Raw genomic sequence first — 19,331 nt, forward strand, 5'->3', positions numbered from 1 at the left:
CTTAAAGAACTCTGTAGCACTCTGAGCAGAGGCAGAGCTCTCCAGACCTCTCGCCCACAACATCTGTACATGATCAATAAATTGAACAGAAAACAGTTGATTTATAGATTTATTTCTCATCGGATAAATTCCACGACATCCAGTAGACCCAACAGATCCAGCAGATCCAGCAGACCAAGCAAACTCAGCAGATCCAGCAGATCCAGCAGATCCAGAAGATCCAGCAGAATCAGTAGACCCAGCAGATCCGGGTCTGTGCTGTGTTGGTCTGGGCCATTTGGCTGGCGTTTTTGCAGCAGTTTGTTGGGGGGATGCTGGAAGGTCTTCTATGTGTTAGTCTGGTCGTCTGGCGGGTCCTCCATGTGGTAGTCTGGTAATCTGGCAGGTCCTCTATGTCGCAGTCTGGTAGTCTGGCAGGTCCTCTATGTGGTAGTCTGGTAGTCTGGCAGGTCTTCTATGTGGTAGTCTGGTAGTCTGGCAGGTTCTCTATGTGGTAGTTTGGTAGTCTGGCAGGTCCTCTATGTGGAAGTCTGGTAGTCTGGCAGGTCCTCTGTGTGGCAGTTTGGCAGTCTGGCAGTTCCTCTGTGAGGCAGTCTGGCAGTCTGGCAGGTCCTCTTTGTGGTAGTTTGGTAGCATTGCAGGTCCTCTATGTGGTAGTCTGGTAGTCTGGCAGATCCCCTGTGTGGAAGTCTGGTAGTCGAGCAGGTCCTCTATGTGGTAGTCTGGCAGGTCCTCTATGTGGTCGTCTGGCAGGACCTCTATGTGGCAGTCTGGCAGTCTGGTAGGTCATCTATGTGGTAGTCTGGCAGGACCTGTATGTGGTAGTCTGGTAGTCTAGCAGGTCCTCTATATGGTAGTCTGGCAGGTCCTCTATGTGGTAGTATGGTAGTCTGGCAGGTCCTCTATGTGGTAGTCTGGTAGTTTGGCAGATCCTCTATGTGGTAGTCTGGCAGGTCCTCTATGTGGCAGTCTGGTAGTCTGGCAGGTCCTCTATGTGGAAGTCTAGTAGTCTGGCAGGTCCTCTTTGTGGCAGTCTGGCAGTCTGGCAAGTCCTCTATGGGGAAGTCTGGTAGTCTGGCAGGTCCTCTGTGTCGCAGTCTGGAAGTCTGGCAGGAGATTTCCGGCTGGTAACCAGGTCCACTCAGCCGGGTAGAGTTTGGGCCAGTATGGGGTATGATGGTGTGGTCTGGGCCAGTATGGGGTGTGATGGTGTGGTGTGGGCCAATATCGGGTATGATAGTGTGGTCTGGGTCAGTATGGGGTATGATGGTGTGGTCTGGGCCAGTATGGGGTGTGATGGTGTGGTGTGGGCCAATATGGGGTATGATGGTGTGGTCTGGGTCAGTATGGGGTATGATGGTGTGGTCTGGGCCAGTATGATGTGTGATGGTGTGGTGTGGGCCAGTATGGGGTGTGATGGTGTGGTCTGGGCCAGTATGGGGTATGATAGTGTGGTCTGGGCCAGTATGGGATGTGATGGTGTGGTCTGGGCCAGTATGGGGTATGATGGTGTGGTCTGGGCCAGTATGATGTGTGATGGTGTGGTGTGGGTGAGTACAAGGTGTGATAGTTTGGTCTGGGCCAGTATGGGGTATGATGGTGTGGTCTGGGCCAGTATGGGGTATGATAGTGTGGTCTGGGCCAGTATGGGATGTGATGGTGTGGTCTGGGCCAGTATGGGGTATGATAGTGTGGTCTGGGCCAGTATGGGGTATGATGGTGTGGTCTGGGCCAGTATGGGGTATGATAGTGTGGTCTGGGCCAGTATGGGATGTGATGGTGTGGTCTGGGCCAGTATGGGGTATGATAGTGTGGTCTGGGCCAGTATGGGGTATGATGGTGTGGTCTGGGCCAGCATGGGGTGTGGTCTGGGCCAGTATGGGGTATGATGGTGTGGTCTGGGCCAGTATGGGGTATGATGGTGTGGTCTGGGAGAGTATGGGTATGATGGTGTGGTCTGGGCCAGTATGGGATGTGATGGTGTGGTTTTGGCCATTATGGGGTGTGATGGTGTGGTCTGGGCCAGTATCGGGTATGATGGTGTGGTCTGGGCCAGTATGGGGTGTGATGGTGTGGTCTGGGCCAGTATGGGGTATGATGGTGTGGTCTGGGCCAGGATGGGGTATGATGGTGTGGTCTGGGCCAGTATGGGGTGTGATGGTGTGGTCTGGGCCAGTATGGAGTGTGATGGTGTGGTCTGGGCCAGTATGGGGTATGATGGTGTAGTCTGGGCCAGTATGGGGTATGATGGTGTGGTCTGGGCCAGTATGGGGTATGATGGTGTGGTCTGGGCCAGTATGGGGTATGATAGTGTGGTCTGGGCCAGTATGGGGTGTGATGGTGTGGTCTGGGCCAGTATGTGGTATGATGGTGTGGTCTGGGCCAGTATGGGGTATGATGGTGTGGTCTGGGCCAGTATGGGGTGTGATGGTGTGGTCTGGGCCAGTATCGGGTATGATGGTGTGGTCTGGGCCAGTATGGGGTATGATGGTGTGGTCTGGGCCAGTATCGGGTGTGATGGTGTGGTCTGGGCCAGTATGGGGTGTGATGGTGTGGTCTGGGCCAGTATGGCATATGATGGTGTGGTCTGGGCCAGTATGGGGTATGATGGTGTGGTCTGGGCCAGTATGGGGTATGATGGTGTGGTCTGGGCCAGTATGGGGTATGATGGTGTGGTCTGGGCCAGTATGGGGTATGATAGTGTGGTCTGGGCCAGTATGGGGTATGATGGTGTGGTCTGAGCCAGTATGGGGTGTGATGGTGTGGTCTGGGCCAGTATGGCGTATGATGGTGTGGTCTGGGCCAGTATGGGGTATGATGGTGTGGTCTGGGCCAGTATGGGGTGTGATGGTGTGGTCTGGGTCAGTATGGGATGTGATGGTGTGGTCTGGGCCAGTATGGGGTATGATAGTGTGGTCTGGGCCAATATGGGGTATGATGCTGTGGTCTGGGCCAGTATGGCATATGATGGTGTGGTCTGGGCCAGTATGGGGTATGATGGTGTGGTCTGGGCCAGTATGGGGTATGATGGTGTGGTCTGGGCCAGTATGGGGTGTGATGGTGTGGTCTGGGCCAGTATGGGGTATGATGGTGTGGTCTGGGCCAGTATGGGGTATGATAGTGTGGTCTGGGCCAGTATGGGGTATGATGGTGTGGTCTGGGCCAGTATGGGGTGTGATGGTGTGGTCTGGGCCAGTATGGGGTATGATGGTGTGGTCTGGGCCAGTATGGGGTATGATGGTGTGGTCTGGGCCAGTATGGGGTATGATGGTGTGGTCTGGGCCAGTATGGGGTGTGATGGTGTGGTCTGGGCCAGTATGGGGTATGATGGTATGGTCTGGGCCAGGATGGGGTGTGATGGTGTGGTCTGGGCCAGTATGGGGTGTGATGGTGTGGTCTGGGCCAGTATGGAGTGTGATGGTGTGGTCTGGGCCAGTATGGGGTATGATGGTGTAGTCTGGGCCAGTATGGGGTGTGATGGTGTGGTCTGGGCCAGTAGGGGCTATGATGGTGTGGTCTGGGCCAGTATGGGGTATGATGGTGTGGTCTGGGCCAGTATGGGGTATGATGGTGTGGTCTGGGCCAGTATGGGGTATGATGGTGTGGTCTGGGCCAGTATGGGGTATGATGGTGTTGTCTGAGCCAGTATGGGGTGTGATGGTGTGGTCTGGGCCAGTAGAAGAAGAAGAAGAAGAAATTTTATTTATATAGCACCTTTCACAGAAATAAAATCACAAAGTGCTTCACAGAGTGCAAAGGGGAACAGCAACAACACAAAAATAAACAAATGTACATTTGAAAAATCTGTATCTGTAGAAGACAGTCAACTAAAAGCTTGTCTAAATAAATACGTCTTCAGCTGCTTTTTGAAAGAATCAACAGTTTCAATCTCACGAAGGGAAAAAGGCAGGGCATTCCACAGTTTTGGAGCAACTGCCTGAAAGGACAAATCACCTCTGGTTTTAAAGCGGGTCTTTGGGACCATGAGGAGGTTTTGGCCCGAGGACCGAAGGGACCGACTGGAGCTGTAGGGTTGCAGCAACTCAGAGATGTACGAGGGGGCCTGGCCATGCAAAGCTCTGAACGTCAAGACCAAAATTTTAAAATCAATTCGGAATTTAATGGGGAGCCAGTGCAGAGAGTATAAAATTGGAGTAATGTGTGCACGCCTACAAGATCCTGTTAAAAGCCTCGCAGCAGCATTTAGAACCAACTGAAGACGATTTAAAGCAGATTTGTTAAAACAAGTAAAAAGGGAATTACAATAGTCCAAGCGTGACGAAATAAAAGCATGAATCACCAATTCAACAACAGACCTTGATAAAATTGGCCTCAGCTTTGCGATGTTTCTCAAATGATAAAAACAGTTTTTTACCAAGAGTCTGGAATGGCTGTCAAGGGACAATGATTGATCAAACCAAACTCCAAGATTTCTTATGCTTGGCTGAACTGATGAAGCAAGAGAACCAAGATGGCCAGCAATTAAAGGAATTTTCTGCTCTGGGGCAATGATTAAAGTTTCAGTCTTTTGAGGATTTAGCTGAAGACAATTTTCCGTCAGCCACATCTTTACACTTGACAGACAATCCATTAACTCTGAAAGTGTATGCAACTCTGATTCCTTGAATGAAAAGTACAATTGGATATCATCAGCATAAAGATGATAGGACACATTTTTAAAAAGGCTGATGATTTTCTTCAGAGGGGTGATGTACAACAGAAACAAAATTGGGCCTAAAACCAACCCCTGAGGAACACCATACAGCAAAGGAGTAGCTTCAGACATAAAGTTATTCAAACACACAGAGAATGTCCTATCAGTCAAATAGGAGGACAACCACTTAAGGACAGTTCCAGAGATGCCAAACTCTTTGTTCAGTCTCTGAAGCAACAAGATGTGATCTACAGTATCGAATGCTGCAGACAAATCTAAAAGAATCAAAATAGAATATTCACCAAAGTCTGCAGCCATTCGGATGTCACTGGACACTTTAAGTAGGGCAGTCTCAGTAGAGTGCATCTTACGAAAGCCAGATTGAAATTTGTCCAACATGTCATTGGTGTATAGAAAAGTGGTCAGCTGCTCAGCCACCACCTTCTCCACAACTTTTGAAAGGAAGGGTAATTTAGATATGGGCCTAAAATTACCAGGCTCTGCAGGGTCCAAGTTGTGCTTTTTTAAAATGGGACTTATCACTGCCTGTTTAAAAAAGTTTGGAACAGACCCAGTGGAAAGTGAAATATTGATCAGTTCAACATGTGGGACAATAAGGTCAGTTACCTTATAAAACAAAGATGTTGGAATGACATCAAAAGGACAAGAAGAAGGTTTCATTTTCCCCAGCAATGCCAAAATGTCTACATGTGTCACATTAGAAAACACAGACCAAGAACAGACAGAAGAAGAGACACAAGTAGTGGTGACATCAGGAGGAGTCACATTTGTCCTGATGTCCTCCACTTTCTTGACAAAGTGCCTCAAAAATTTGTTACAATCATCAATACTGTAAACAGGCACTGATGGGGAGGAAGGCGAAACAATTTTATGGATTGTATCAAAGACAACCTTGGGGCTTCTCTTATTTGAATTCACAAGATTAACAAAATAAGTAGATCTCGCCTGTTTTATCATTTCATTAAGGGACACAATCAGCTCTTTTAGGTGCAATCTGTGTACCTCTAATTTTGTTGATTTCCACAGACGTTCCACCTTACGACAAGTTCTCCTAAATAAAGAAATGTCATCATTCAACCATGGCTGAGATGTTTTGAGAGAATTCATTTTGAGCTTTACAGGTGCTACCACATTCAGCACTGTCTCACAGTGGTCATTGAAGGCATTTACAAAAGTGTCTACATCATTACCAGTATGGGGTATGATGGTGTGGTCTGGGCAAGTATGGGTATGATGGTGTGGTTTTGGCCATTATGGGGTGTGATGGTGTGGTCTGGGCCAGTATCGGGTATGATGGTGTGTTCTGGGCCAGTATGGGGTCTGATGGTGTGGTCTGGGCCAGTATCGGGTGTGATGGTGTGGTCTGGGCCAGTATGGCGTATGATGGTGTGGTCTGGGCCAGTATGGGGTATGATGGTGTGGTCTGGGCCAGGATGGGGTATGATGGTGTGGTCTGGGCCAGGATGGGGTATGATGGTGTGGTCTGGGCCAGTATGGGGTGTGATGCTGTGGTCTGGGCCAGTATAGGGTGTGATGGTGTGGTCTGGGCCAGTATGGGGTGTGATGGTGTGGTCTGGGCCAGTATGGGGTATGATGGTGTGGTCTGGGCCAGTATCGGGTATGATGGTGTGGTTTTGGCCATTATGGGGTGTGATGGTGTGGTCTGGGCCAGTATCGGGTATGATGGTGTGTTCTGGGCCAGTATGGGGTATGATGGTGTGGTCTGGGCCAGTATCGGGTGTGATGGTGTGGTCTGGGCCAGTATGTGGTATGATGCTGTGGTCTGGGCCAGTATGGGGTATGATGGTGTGGTCTGGGCCAGTATGGGGTATGATGGTGTGGTCTGGGCCAGTATGGGGTATGATGGTGTGGTCTGGGCCAGTATGATGTGTGATGGTGTGGTGTGGGTGAGTACGAGGTGTGATAGTTTGGTCTGGGCCAGTATGGGGTATGATGGTGTGGTCTGGGCCAGTATGGGGTATGATAGTGTGGTCTGGGCCAGTATGGGATGTGATGGTGTGGTCTGGGCCAGTATGGGGTATGATAGTGTGGTCTGGGCCAGTATGGGGTATGATGGTGTGGTCTGGGCCAGTATGGGGTCTGATAGTGTGGTCTGGGCCAGTATGGGATGTGATGGTGTGGTCTGGGCCAGTATGGGGTATGATAGTGTGGTCTGGGCCAGTATGGGGTATGATGGTGTGGTCTGGGCCAGCATGGGGTGTGATGGTGTGGTCTGGGCCAGTATGGGGTATGATGGTGTGGTCTGGGCCAGTATGGGGTATGATGGTGTGGTCTGGGAGAGTATGGGTATGATGGTGTGGTCTGGGCCAGTATGGGATGTGATGGTGTGGTTTTGGCCATTATGGGGTGTGATGGTGTGGTCTGGGCCAGTATCGGGTATGATGGTGTGGTCTGGGCCAGTATGGGGTGTGATGGTGTGGTCTGGGCCAGTATGGGGTATGATGGTGTGGTCTGGGCCAGGATGGGGTATGATGGTGTGGTCTGGGCCAGTATGGGGTGTGATGGTGTGGTCTGGGCCAGTATGGAGTGTGATGGTGTGGTCTGGGCCAGTATGGGATATGATGGTGTAGTCTGGGCCAGTATGGGGTATGATGGTGTGGTCTGGGCCAGTATGGGGTATGATGGTGTGGTCTGGGCCAGTATGGGGTATGATAGTGTGGTCTGGGCCAGTATGGGGTGTGATGGTGTGGTCTGGGCCAGTATGTGGTATGATGGTGTGGTCTGGGCCAGTATGGGGTATGATGGTGTGGTCTGGGCCAGTATGGGGTGTGATGGTGTGGTCTGGGCCAGTATCGGGTATGATGGTGTGGTCTGGGCCAGTATGGGGTATGATGGTGTGGTCTGGGCCAGTATCGGGTGTGATGGTGTGGTCTGGGCCAGTATGGGGTGTGATGGTGTGGTCTGGGCCAGTATGGCATATGATGGTGTGGTCTGGGCCAGTATGGGGTATGATGGTGTGGTCTGGGCCAGTATGGGGTATGATGGTGTGGTCTGGGCCAGTATGGGGTATGATGGTGTGGTCTGGGCCAGTATGGGGTATGATAGTGTGGTCTGGGCCAGTATGGGGTATGATGGTGTGGTCTGAGCCAGTATGGGGTGTGATGGTGTGGTCTGGGCCAGTATGGCGTATGATGGTGTGGTCTGGGCCAGTATGGGGTATGATGGTGTGGTCTGGGCCAGTATGGGGTGTGATGGTGTGGTCTGGGTCAGTATGGGATGTGATGGTGTGGTCTGGGCCAGTATGGGGTATGATAGTGTGGTCTGGGCCAATATGGGGTATGATGGTGTGGTCTGGGCCAGTATGGCATATGATGGTGTGGTCTGGGCCAGTATGGGGTATGATGGTGTGGTCTGGGCCAGTATGGGGTATGATGGTGTGGTCTGGGCCAGTATGGGGTATGATGGTGTGGTCTGGGCCAGTATGGGGTATGATAGTGTGGTCTGGGCCAGTATGGGGTATGATGGTGTGGTCTGGGCCAGTATGGGGTGTGATGGTGTGGTCTGGGCCAGTATGGGGTATGATGGTGTGGTCTGGGCCAGTATGGGGTATGATGGTGTGGTCTGGGCCAGTATGGGGTATGATGGTGTGGTCTGGGCCAGTATGGGGTGTGATGGTGTGGTCTGGGCCAGTATGGGGTATGATGGTATGGTCTGGGCCAGGATGGGGTGTGATGGTGTGGTCTGGGCCAGTATGGGGTGTGATGGTGTGGTCTGGGCCAGTATGGAGTGTGATGGTGTGGTCTGGGCCAGTATGGGGTATGATGGTGTAGTCTGGGCCAGTATGGGGTGTGATGGTGTGGTCTGGGCCAGTATGGGGTATGATGGTGTGGTCTGGGCCAGTATGGGGTATGATGGTGTGGTCTGGGCCAGTATGGGGTATGATGGTGTGGTCTGGGCCAGTATGGGGTATGATGGTGTGGTCTGGGCCAGTATGGGGTATGATGGTGTGGTCTGGGCCAGTATGGGGTATGATGGTGTTGTCTGAGCCAGTATGGGGTGTGATGGTGTGGTCTGGGCCAGTAGAAGAAGAAGAAGAAGAAATTTTATTTATATAGCACCTTTCACAGAAATAAAATCACAAAGTGCTTCACAGAGTGCAAAGGGGAACAGCAACAACACAAAAATAAACAAATGTACATTTGAAAAATCTGTATCTGTAGAAGACAGTCAACTAAAAGCTTGTCTAAATAAATACGTCTTCAGCTGCTTTTTGAAAGAATCAACAGTTTCAATCTCACGAAGGGAAAAAGGCAGGGCATTCCACAGTTTTGGAGCAACTGCCTGAAAGGACAAATCACCTCTGGTTTTAAAGCGGGTCTTTGGGACCATGAGGAGGTTTTGGCCCGAGGACCGAAGGGACCGACTGGAGCTGTAGGGTTGCAGCAACTCAGAGATGTACGAGGGGGCCTGGCCATGCAAAGCTCTGAACGTCAAGACCAAAATTTTAAAATCAATTCGGAATTTAATGGGGAGCCAGTGCAGAGAGTATAAAATTGGAGTAATGTGTGCGCGCCTACAAGATCCTGTTAAAAGCCTCGCAGCAGCATTTAGAACCAACTGAAGACGATTTAAAGCAGATTTGTTAAAACAAGTAAAAAGGGAATTACAATAGTCCAAGCGTGACGAAATAAAAGCATGAATCACCAATTCAACAACAGACCTTGATAAAATTGGCCTCAGCTTTGCGATGTTTCTCAAATGATAAAAACAGTTTTTTACCAAGAGTCTGGAATGGCTGTCAAGGGACAATGATTGATCAAACCAAACTCCAAGATTTCTTATGCTTGGCTGAACTGATGAAGCAAGAGAACCAAGATGGCCAGCAATTAAAGGAATTTTCTGCTCTGGGGCAATGATTAAAGTTTCAGTCTTTTGAGGATTTAGCTGAAGACAATTTTCCGTCAGCCACATCTTTACACTTGACAGACAATCCATTAACTCTGAAAGTGTATGCAACTCTGATTCCTTGAATGAAAAGTACAATTGGATATCATCAGCATAAAGATGATAGGACACATTTTTAAAAAGGCTGATGATTTTCTTCAGAGGGGTGATGTACAACAGAAACAAAATTGGGCCTAAAACCGACCCCTGAGGAACACCATACAGCAAAGGAGTAGCTTCAGACATAAAGTTATTCAAACACACAGAGAATGTCCTATCAGTCAAATAGGAGGACAACCACTTAAGGACAGTTCCAGAGATGCCAAACTCTTTGTTCAGTCTCTGAAGCAACAAGATGTGATCTACAGTATCGAATGCTGCAGACAAATCTAAAAGAATCAAAATAGAATATTCACCAAAGTCTGCAGCCATTCGGATGTCACTGGACACTTTAAGTAGGGCAGTCTCAGTAGAGTGCATCTTACGAAAGCCAGATTGAAATTTGTCCAACATGTCATTGGTGTATAGAAAAGTGGTCAGCTGCTCAGCCACCACCTTCTCCACAACTTTTGAAAGGAAGGGTAATTTAGATATGGGCCTAAAATTACCAGGCTCTGCAGGGTCCAAGTTGTGCTTTTTTAAAATGGGACTTATCACTGCCTGTTTAAAAAAGTTTGGAACAGACCCAGTGGAAAGTGAAATATTGATCAGTTCAACATGTGGGACAATAAGGTCAGTTACCTTATAAAACAAAGATGTTGGAATGACATCAAAAGGACAAGAAGAAGGTTTCATTTTCCCCAGCAATGCCAAAATGTCTACATGTGTCACATTAGAAAACACAGACCAAGAACAGACAGAAGAAGAGACACAAGTAGTGGTGACATCAGGAGGAGTCACATTTGTCCTGATGTCCTCCACTTTCTTGACAAAGTGCCTCAAAAATTTGTTACAATCATCAATACTGTAAACAGGCACTGATGGGGAGGAAGGCGAAACAATTTTATGGATTGTATCAAAGACAACCTTGGGGCTTCTCTTATTTGAATTCACAAGATTAACAAAATAAGTAGATCTCGCCTGTTTTATCATTTCATTAAGGGACACAATCAGCTCTTTTAGGTGCAATCTGTGTACCTCTAATTTTGTTGATTTCCACAGACGTTCCACCTTACGACAAGTTCTCCTAAATAAAGAAATGTCATCATTCAACCATGGCTGAGATGTTTTGAGAGAATTCATTTTGAGCTTTACAGGTGCTACCACATTCAGCACTGTCTCACAGTGGTCATTGAAGGCATTTACAAAAGTGTCTGCATCATTACCAGTATGGGGTATGATGGTGTGGTCTGGGCAAGTATGGGTATGATGGTGTGGTTTTGGCCATTATGGGGTGTGATGGTGTGGTCTGGGCCAGTATCGGGTATGATGGTGTGTTCTGGGCCAGTATGGGGTCTGATGGTGTGGTCTGGGCCAGTATCGGGTGTGATGGTGTGGTCTGGGCCAGTATGGCGTATGATGGTGTGGTCTGGGCCAGTATGGGGTATGATGGTGTGGTCTGGGCCAGGATGGGGTATGATGGTGTGGTCTGGGCCAGGATGGGGTATGATGGTGTGGTCTGGGCCAGTATGGGGTGTGATGCTGTGGTCTGGGCCAGTATAGGGTGTGATGGTGTGGTCTGGGCCAGTATGGGGTGTGATGGTGTGGTCTGGGCCAGTATGGGGTATGATGGTGTGGTCTGGGCCAGTATCGGGTATGATGGTGTGGTTTTGGCCATTATGGGGTGTGATGGTGTGGTCTGGGCCAGTATCGGGTATGATGGTGTGTTCTGGGCCAGTATGGGGTATGATGGTGTGGTCTGGGCCAGTATCGGGTGTGATGGTGTGGTCTGGGCCAGTATGGCGTATGATGGTGTGGTCTGGGCCAGTATGGGGTATGATGGTGTGGTCTGGGCCAGGATGGGGTATGATGGTGTGGTCTGGGCCAGTATGGGGTATGATGGTGTGGTCTGGGCCAGTATGGGGTATGATGGTGTAGTCTGGGCCAGTATGGGGTATGATAGTGTGGTCTGGGCCAGTATGGGGCATGATGGTGTGGTCTGGGCCAGTATGGGGTGTGATGGTGTGGTCTGGGCCAGTATGGGGTATGATGGTGTGGTCTGGGCAAGTATGGGTGTGATGGTGTGGTCTGGGCCAGTATGGGGTATGATGGTGTGGTCTGGGCCAGTATGGGGTGTGATGGTGTGGTCTGGGCCAGTATCGGGTATGATGGTGTGGTCTGGGCCAGTATGGGGTATGATGGTGTGGTCTGGGCCAGTATGGGTTATGATGCTGTGGTCTGGGCCAGTATGGGTTATGATGCTGTGGTCTGGGCCAGTATCGGGTATGATGGTGTGGTCTGGGCCAGTATGGGGTATGATGGTGTGGTCTGGGCCAGTATGGGGTATGATGGTGTGGTCTAGGCCAGTATGGGGTGTGATGGTGTGGTCTGGGCCAGTTTGGCGTATGATAGTGTGGTCTGGGCCAGTATGGGGTGTGATGGTGTGGTCTGGGCCAGTATGGGGTATGATGGTGTGGTCTGGGCCAGTATCGGGTATGATGGTGTGGTCTGGGCCAGTATGGGGTATGATGGTGTGGTCTGGGCCAGTATCGGGTATGATGGTGTGGTCTGGGCCAGTATGGGGTATGATGGTGTGGTCTGGGCCAGTATCGGGTATGATGGTGTGGTCTGGGCCAGTATGGCGTATGATGGTGTGGTCTGGGCCAGTATGGGGTATGATGGTGTGGTCTGGGCCAGTATGGGGTATGATGGTGTGGTCTGGGCCAGTATGGGGTATGCTGGTGTGGTCTGGGCCAGTATGGGGTGTAATGGTGTGGTCTGGGCCAGTATGGGGTATGATGGTGTGGTCTGGGCCAGTATGGGGTATGATGCTGTGGTCTGGGCCAGTATGGGGTATGATGGTGTGGTCTGGGCCAGTATGGGGTATGATGGTGTGGTCTGGGCCAGTATCGGGTATGATGGTGTGGTCTGGGCCAGTATGGGGTATGATGGTGTGGTCTGGGCCAGTATGGGGTGTGATGGTGTGCTCTGGGCCAGTATGGGGTGTGATGGTGTGCTCTGGGCCAGTATGGGGTATGATGGTGTGGTCTGGGCCAGTATGGGGTATGATGGTGTGGTCTGGGCCAGTATCGGGTATGATGGTGTGGTCTGGGCCAGTATGGGGTATGATGGTGTGGTCTGGGCCAGTATCGGGTATGATGGTGTGGTCTGGGCCAGTATGGGGTATGATGCTGTGGTCTGGGCCAGTATGGGGTATGATGGTGTGGTCTGGGCCAGTATGGGGTGTGATGGTGTGGTCTGGGCCAGTATGGGTTATGATGCTGTGGTCTGGGCCAGTATGGGGTATGATGGTGTGGTCTGGGCCAGTATGGGTTATGATGCTGTGGTCTGGGCCAGTATGGGTTATGATGCTGTGGTCTGGGCCAGTATGGGGTATGATGGTGTGGTCTGGGCCAGTATGGGGTATGATGCTGTGGTCTGGGCCAGTATGGGGTATGATGGTGTGGTCTGGGCCAGTATGGGGTATGATAGTGTGGTCTGGGCCAGTATGGGGTATGATGGTGTGGTCTGGGCCAGTATGGGGTATGATGGTGTGGTCTAGGCCAGGATGGGGTGTGATGGTGTGGTCTGGGCCAGTTTGGCGTATGATAGTGTGGTCTGGGCCAGTATGGGGTGTGATGGTGTGGTCTGGGCCAGTATGGGGTATGATGGTGTGGTCTGGGCCAGTATGGGGTATGATGGTGTGGTCTGGGCCAGTATGGGGTATGATGGTGTGGTCTGGGCCAGTATCGGGTATGATGGTGTGGTCTGGGCCAGTATGGGGTATGATGGTGTGGTCTGGGCCAGTATCGGGTATGATGGTGTGGTCTGGGCCAGTATCGGGTATGATGGTGTGGTCTGGGCCAGTATGGGGTATGATGGTGTGGTCTGGGCCAGTATGGGGTATGATGGTGTGGTCTGGGCCAGTATGGGGTATGATGGTGTGGTCTGGGCCAGTATGGGGTGTGATGGTGTGGTCTGGGCCAGTATGGGGTATGATGGTATGGTCTGGGCCAGGATGGGGTGTGATGGTGTGGTCTGGGCCAGTAGAAGAAGAAGAAATTTTATTTATATAGCACCTTTCACAGAAATAAAATCACAAAGTGCTTCACAGAGTGCAAAGGGGAACAGCAACAACACAAAAATAAACAAATGTACATTTGAAAAATCTGTATCTGTAGAAGACAGTCAACTAAAAGCTTGTCTAAATAAATACGTCTTCAGCTGCTTTTTGAAAGAATCAACAGTTTCAATCTCACGAAGGGAAAAAGGCAGGGCATTCCACAGTTTTGGAGCAACTGCCTGAAAGGACAAATCACCTCTGGTTTTAAAGCGGGTCTTTGGGACCATGAGGAGGTTTTGGCCCGAGGACCGAAGGGACCGACTGGAGCTGTAGGGTTGCAGCAACTCAGAGATGTACGAGGGGGCCTGGCCATGCAAAGCTCTGAACGTCAAGACCAAAATTTTAAAATCAATTCGGAATTTAATGGGGAGCCAGTGCAGAGAGTATAAAATTGGAGTAATGTGTGCGCGCCTACAAGATCCTGTTAAAAGCCTCGCAGCAGCATTTAGAACCAACTGAAGACGATTTAAAGCAGATTTGTTAAAACAAGTAAAAAGGGAATTACAATAGTCCAAGCGTGACGAAATAAAAGCATGAATCACCAATTCAACAACAGACCTTGATAAAATTGGCCTCAGCTTTGCGATGTTTCTCAAATGATAAAAACAGTTTTTTACCAAGAGTCTGGAATGGCTGTCAAGGGACAATGATTGATCAAACCAAACTCCAAGATTTCTTATGCTTGGCTGAACTGATGAAGCAAGAGAACCAAGATGGCCAGCAATTAAAGGAATTTTCTGCTCTGGGGCAATGATTAAAGTTTCAGTCTTTTGAGGATTTAGCTGAAGACAATTTTCCGTCAGCCACATCTTTACACTTGACAGACAATCCATTAACTCTGAAAGTGTATGCAACTCTGATTCCTTGAATGAAAAGTACAATTGGATATCATCAGCATAAAGATGATAGGACACATTTTTAAAAAGGCTGATGATTTTCTTCAGAGGGGTGATGTACAACAGAAACAAAATTGGGCCTAAAACCGACCCCTGAGGAACACCATACAGCAAAGGAGTAGCTTCAGACATAAAGTTATTCAAACACACAGAGAATGTCCTATCAGTCAAATAGGAGGACAACCACTTAAGGACAGTTCCAGAGATGCCAAACTCTTTGTTCAGTCTCTGAAGCAACAAGATGTGATCTACAGTATCGAATGCTGCAGACAAATCTAAAAGAATCAAAATAGAATATTCACCAAAGTCTGCAGCCATTCGGATGTCACTGGACACTTTAAGTAGGGCAGTCTCAGTAGAGTGCATCTTACGAAAGCCAGATTGAAATTTGTCCAACATGTCATTGGTGTATAGAAAAGTGGTCAGCTGCTCAGCCACCACCTTCTCCACAACTTTTGAAAGGAAGGGTAATTTAGATATGGGCCTAAAATTACCAGGCTCTGCAGGGTCCAAGTTGTGCTTTTTTAAAATGGGACTTATCACTGCCTGTTTAAAAAAGTTTGGAACAGACCCAGTGGAAAGTGAAATATTGATCAGTTCAACATGTGGGACAATAAGGTCAGTTACCTTATAAAACAAAGATGTTGGAATGACATCAAAAGGACAAGAAGAAGGTTTCATTTTCCCCAGCAATGCCAAAATGTCTACATGTGTCACATTAGAAAACACAGACCAAGAACAGACAGAAGAAGAGACACAAGTAGTGGTGACATCAGGAGGAGTCACATTTGTCCTGATGTCCTCCACTTTCTTGACAAAGTGCCTCAAAAATTTGTTACAATCATCAATACTGTAAACAGGCACTGATGGGGAGGAAGGCGAAACAATTTTATGGATTGTATCAAAGACAACCTTGGGGCTTCTCTTATTTGAATTCACAAGATTAACAAAATAAGTAGATCTCGCCTGTTTTATCATTTCATTAAGGGACACAATCAGCTCTTTTAGGTGCAATCTGTGTACCTCTAATTTTGTTGATTTCCACAGACGTTCCACCTTACGACAAGTTCTCCTAAATAAAGAAATGTCATCATTCAACCATGGCTGAGATGTTTTGAGAGAATTCATTTTGAGCTTTACAGGTGCTACCACATTCAGCACTGTCTCACAGTGGTCATTGAAGGCATTTACAAAAGTGTCTGCATCATTACCAGTATGGGGTATGATGGTGTGGTCTGGGCAAGTATGGGTATGATGGTGTGGTTTTGGCCATTATGGGGTGTGATGGTGTGGTCTGGGCCAGTATCGGGTATGATGGTGTGTTCTGGGCCAGTATGGGGTCTGATGGTGTGGTCTGGGCCAGTATCGGGTGTGATGGTGTGGTCTGGGCCAGTATGGCGTATGATGGTGTGGTCTGGGCCAGTATGGGGTATGATGGTGTGGTCTGGGCCAGGATGGGGTATGATGGTGTGGTCTGGGCCAGGATGGGGTATGATGGTGTGGTCTGGGCCAGTATGGGGTGTGATGCTGTGGTCTGGGCCAGTATAGGGTGTGATGGTGTGGTCTGGGCCAGTATGGGGTGTGATGGTGTAGTCTGGGCCAGTATGGGGTATGATGGTGTGGTCTGGGCCAGTATCGGGTATGATGGTGTGGTTTTGGCCATTATGGGGTGTGATGGTGTGGTCTGGGCCAGTATGGGGTATGATGGTGTGGTCTGGGCCAGTATGTGGTATGATGCTGTGGTCTGGGCCAGTATGGGGTATGATGGTGTGGTCTGGGCCAGTATGGGTTATGATGCTGTGGTCTGGGCCAGTATGGGTTATGATGCTGTGGTCTGGGCCAGTATGGGGTATGATGGTGTGGTCTGGGCCAGTATGGGGTATGATGCTGTGGTCTGGGCCAGTATGGGGTATGATGGTGTGGTCTGGGCCAGTATGGGGTATGATGGTGTGGTCTGGGCCAGTATGGGGTATGATGGTGTGGTCTGGGCCAGTATGGGGTATGATGGTGTGGTCTGGGCCAGTATGGGGTGTGATGGTGTGGTCTGGGCCAGTTTGGCGTATGATAGTGTGGTCTGGGCCAGTATGGGGTGTGATGGTGTGGTCTGGGCCAGTATGGGGTATGATGGTGTGGTCTGGGCCAGTATGGGGTATGATGGTGTGGTCTGGGCCAGTATGGGGTATGATGGTGTGGTCTGGGCCAGTATCGGGTATGATGGTGTGGTCTGGGCCAGTATGGGGTATGATGGTGTGGTCTGGGCCAGTATCGGGTATGATGGTGTGGTCTGGGCCAGTATCGGGTATGATGGTGTGGTCTGGGCCAGTATGGGGTATGATGGTGTGGTCTGGGCCAGTATGGGGTATGATGGTGTGGTCTGGGCCAGTATGGGGTATGATGGTGTGGTCTGGGCCAGTATGGGGTGTGATGGTGTGGTCTGGGCCAGTATGGGGTATGATGGTATGGTCTGGGCCAGGATGGGGTGTGATGGTGTGGTCTGGGCCAGTATGGGGTGTGATGGTGTGGTCTGGGCCAGTATGGAGTGTGATGGTGTGGTCTGGGCCAGTATGGGGTATGATGGTGTAGTCTGGGCCAGTATGGGGTGTGATGGTGTGGTCTGGGCCAGTATGGGGTATGATGGTGTGGTCTGGGCCAGTATGGGGTATGATGGTGTGGTCTGGGCCAGTATGGGGTATGATGGTGTGGTCTGGGCCAGTATGGGGTATGATGGTGTGGTCTGGGCCAGTATGGGGTATGATGGTGTGGTCTGGGCCAGTATGGGGTATGATGGTGTTGTCTGAGCCAGTATGGGGTGTGATGGTGTGGTCTGGGCCAGTAGAAGAAGAAGAAGAAGAAATTTTATTTATATAGCACCTTTCACAGAAATAAAATCACAAAGTGCTTCACAAAGTGCAAAGGGGAACAGCAACAACACAAAAATAAACAAATGTACATTTGAAAAATCTGTATCTGTAGAAGACAGTCAACTAAAAGCTTGTCTAAATAAATACGTCTTCAGCTGCTTTTTGAAAGAATCAACAGTTTCAATCTCACGAAGGGAAAAAGGCAGGGCATTCCACAGTTTTGGAGCAACTGCCTGAAAGGACAAATCACCTCTGGTTTTAAAGCGGGTCTTTGGGACCATGAGGAGGTTTTGGCCCGAGGACCGAAGGGACCGACTGGAGCTTTAGGGTTGCAGCAACTCAGAGATGTACGAGGGGGCCTGGCCATGCAAAGCTCTGAACGTCAAGACCAAAATTTTAAAATCAATTCGGAATTTAATGGGGAGCCAGTGCAGAGTATAAAATTGGAGTAATGTGTGCGCGCCTACAAGATCCTGTTAAAAGCCTCGCAGCAGCATTTAGAACCAACTGAAGACGATTTAAAGCAGATTTGTTAAAACAAGTAAAAAGGGAATTACAATAGTCCAAGCGTGACGAAATAAAAGCATGAATCACCAATTCAACAACAGACCTTGATAAAATTGGCCTCAGCTTTGCGATGTTTCTCAAATGATAAAAACAGTTTTTTACCAAGAGTCTGGAATGGCTGTCAAGGGACAATGATTGATCAAACCAAACTCCAAGATTTCTTATGCTTGGCTGAACTGATGAAGCAAGAGAACCAAGATGGCCAGCAATTAAAGGAATTTTCTGCTCTGGGGCAATGATTAAAGTTTCAGTCTTTTGAGGATTTAGCTGAAGACAATTTTCCGTCAGCCACATCTTTACACTTGACAGACAATCCATTAACTCTGAAAGTGTATGCAACTCTGATTCCTTGAATGAAAAGTACAATTGGATATCATCAGCATAAAGATGATAGGACACATTTTTAAAAAGGCTGATGATTTTCTTCAGAGGGGTGATGTACAACAGAAACAAAATTGGGCCTAAAACCGACCCCTGAGGAACACCATACAGCAAAGGAGTAGCTTCAGACATAAAGTTATTCAAACACACAGAGAATGTCCTATCAGTCAAATAGGAGGACAACCACTTAAGGACAGTTCCAGAGATGCCAAACTCTTTGTTCAGTCTCTGAAGCAACAAGATGTGATCTACAGTATCGAATGCTGCAGACAAATCTAAAAGAATCAAAATAGAATATTCACCAAAGTCTGCAGCCATTCGGATGTCACTGGACACTTTAAGTAGGGCAGTCTCAGTAGAGTGCATCTTACGAAAGCCAGATTGAAATTTGTCCAACATGTCATTGGTGTATAGAAAAGTGGTCAGCTGCTCAGCCACCACCTTCTCCACAACTTTTGAAAGGAAGGGTAATTTAGATATGGGCCTAAAATTACCAGGCTCTGCAGGGTCCAAGTTGTGCTTTTTTAAAATGGGACTTATCACTGCCTGTTTAAAAAAGTTTGGAACAGACCCAGTGGAAAGTGAAATATTGATCAGTTCAACATGTGGGACAATAAGGTCAGTTACCTTATAAAACAAAGATGTTGGAATGACATCAAAAGGACAAGAAGAAGGTTTCATTTTCCCCAGCAATGCCAAAATGTCTACATGTGTCACATTAGAAAACACAGACCAAGAACAGACAGAAGAAGAGACACAAGTAGTGGTGACATCAGGAGGAGTCACATTTGTCCTGATGTCCTCCACTTTCTTGACAAAGTGCC

The sequence above is a fragment of the Telmatherina bonti genome (genome assembly GCF_933228915.1).
Source record: "Telmatherina bonti genome assembly, chromosome: 17".
In the NCBI taxonomy this organism is placed as follows: Eukaryota; Metazoa; Chordata; class Actinopteri; order Atheriniformes; family Telmatherinidae; genus Telmatherina; species Telmatherina bonti.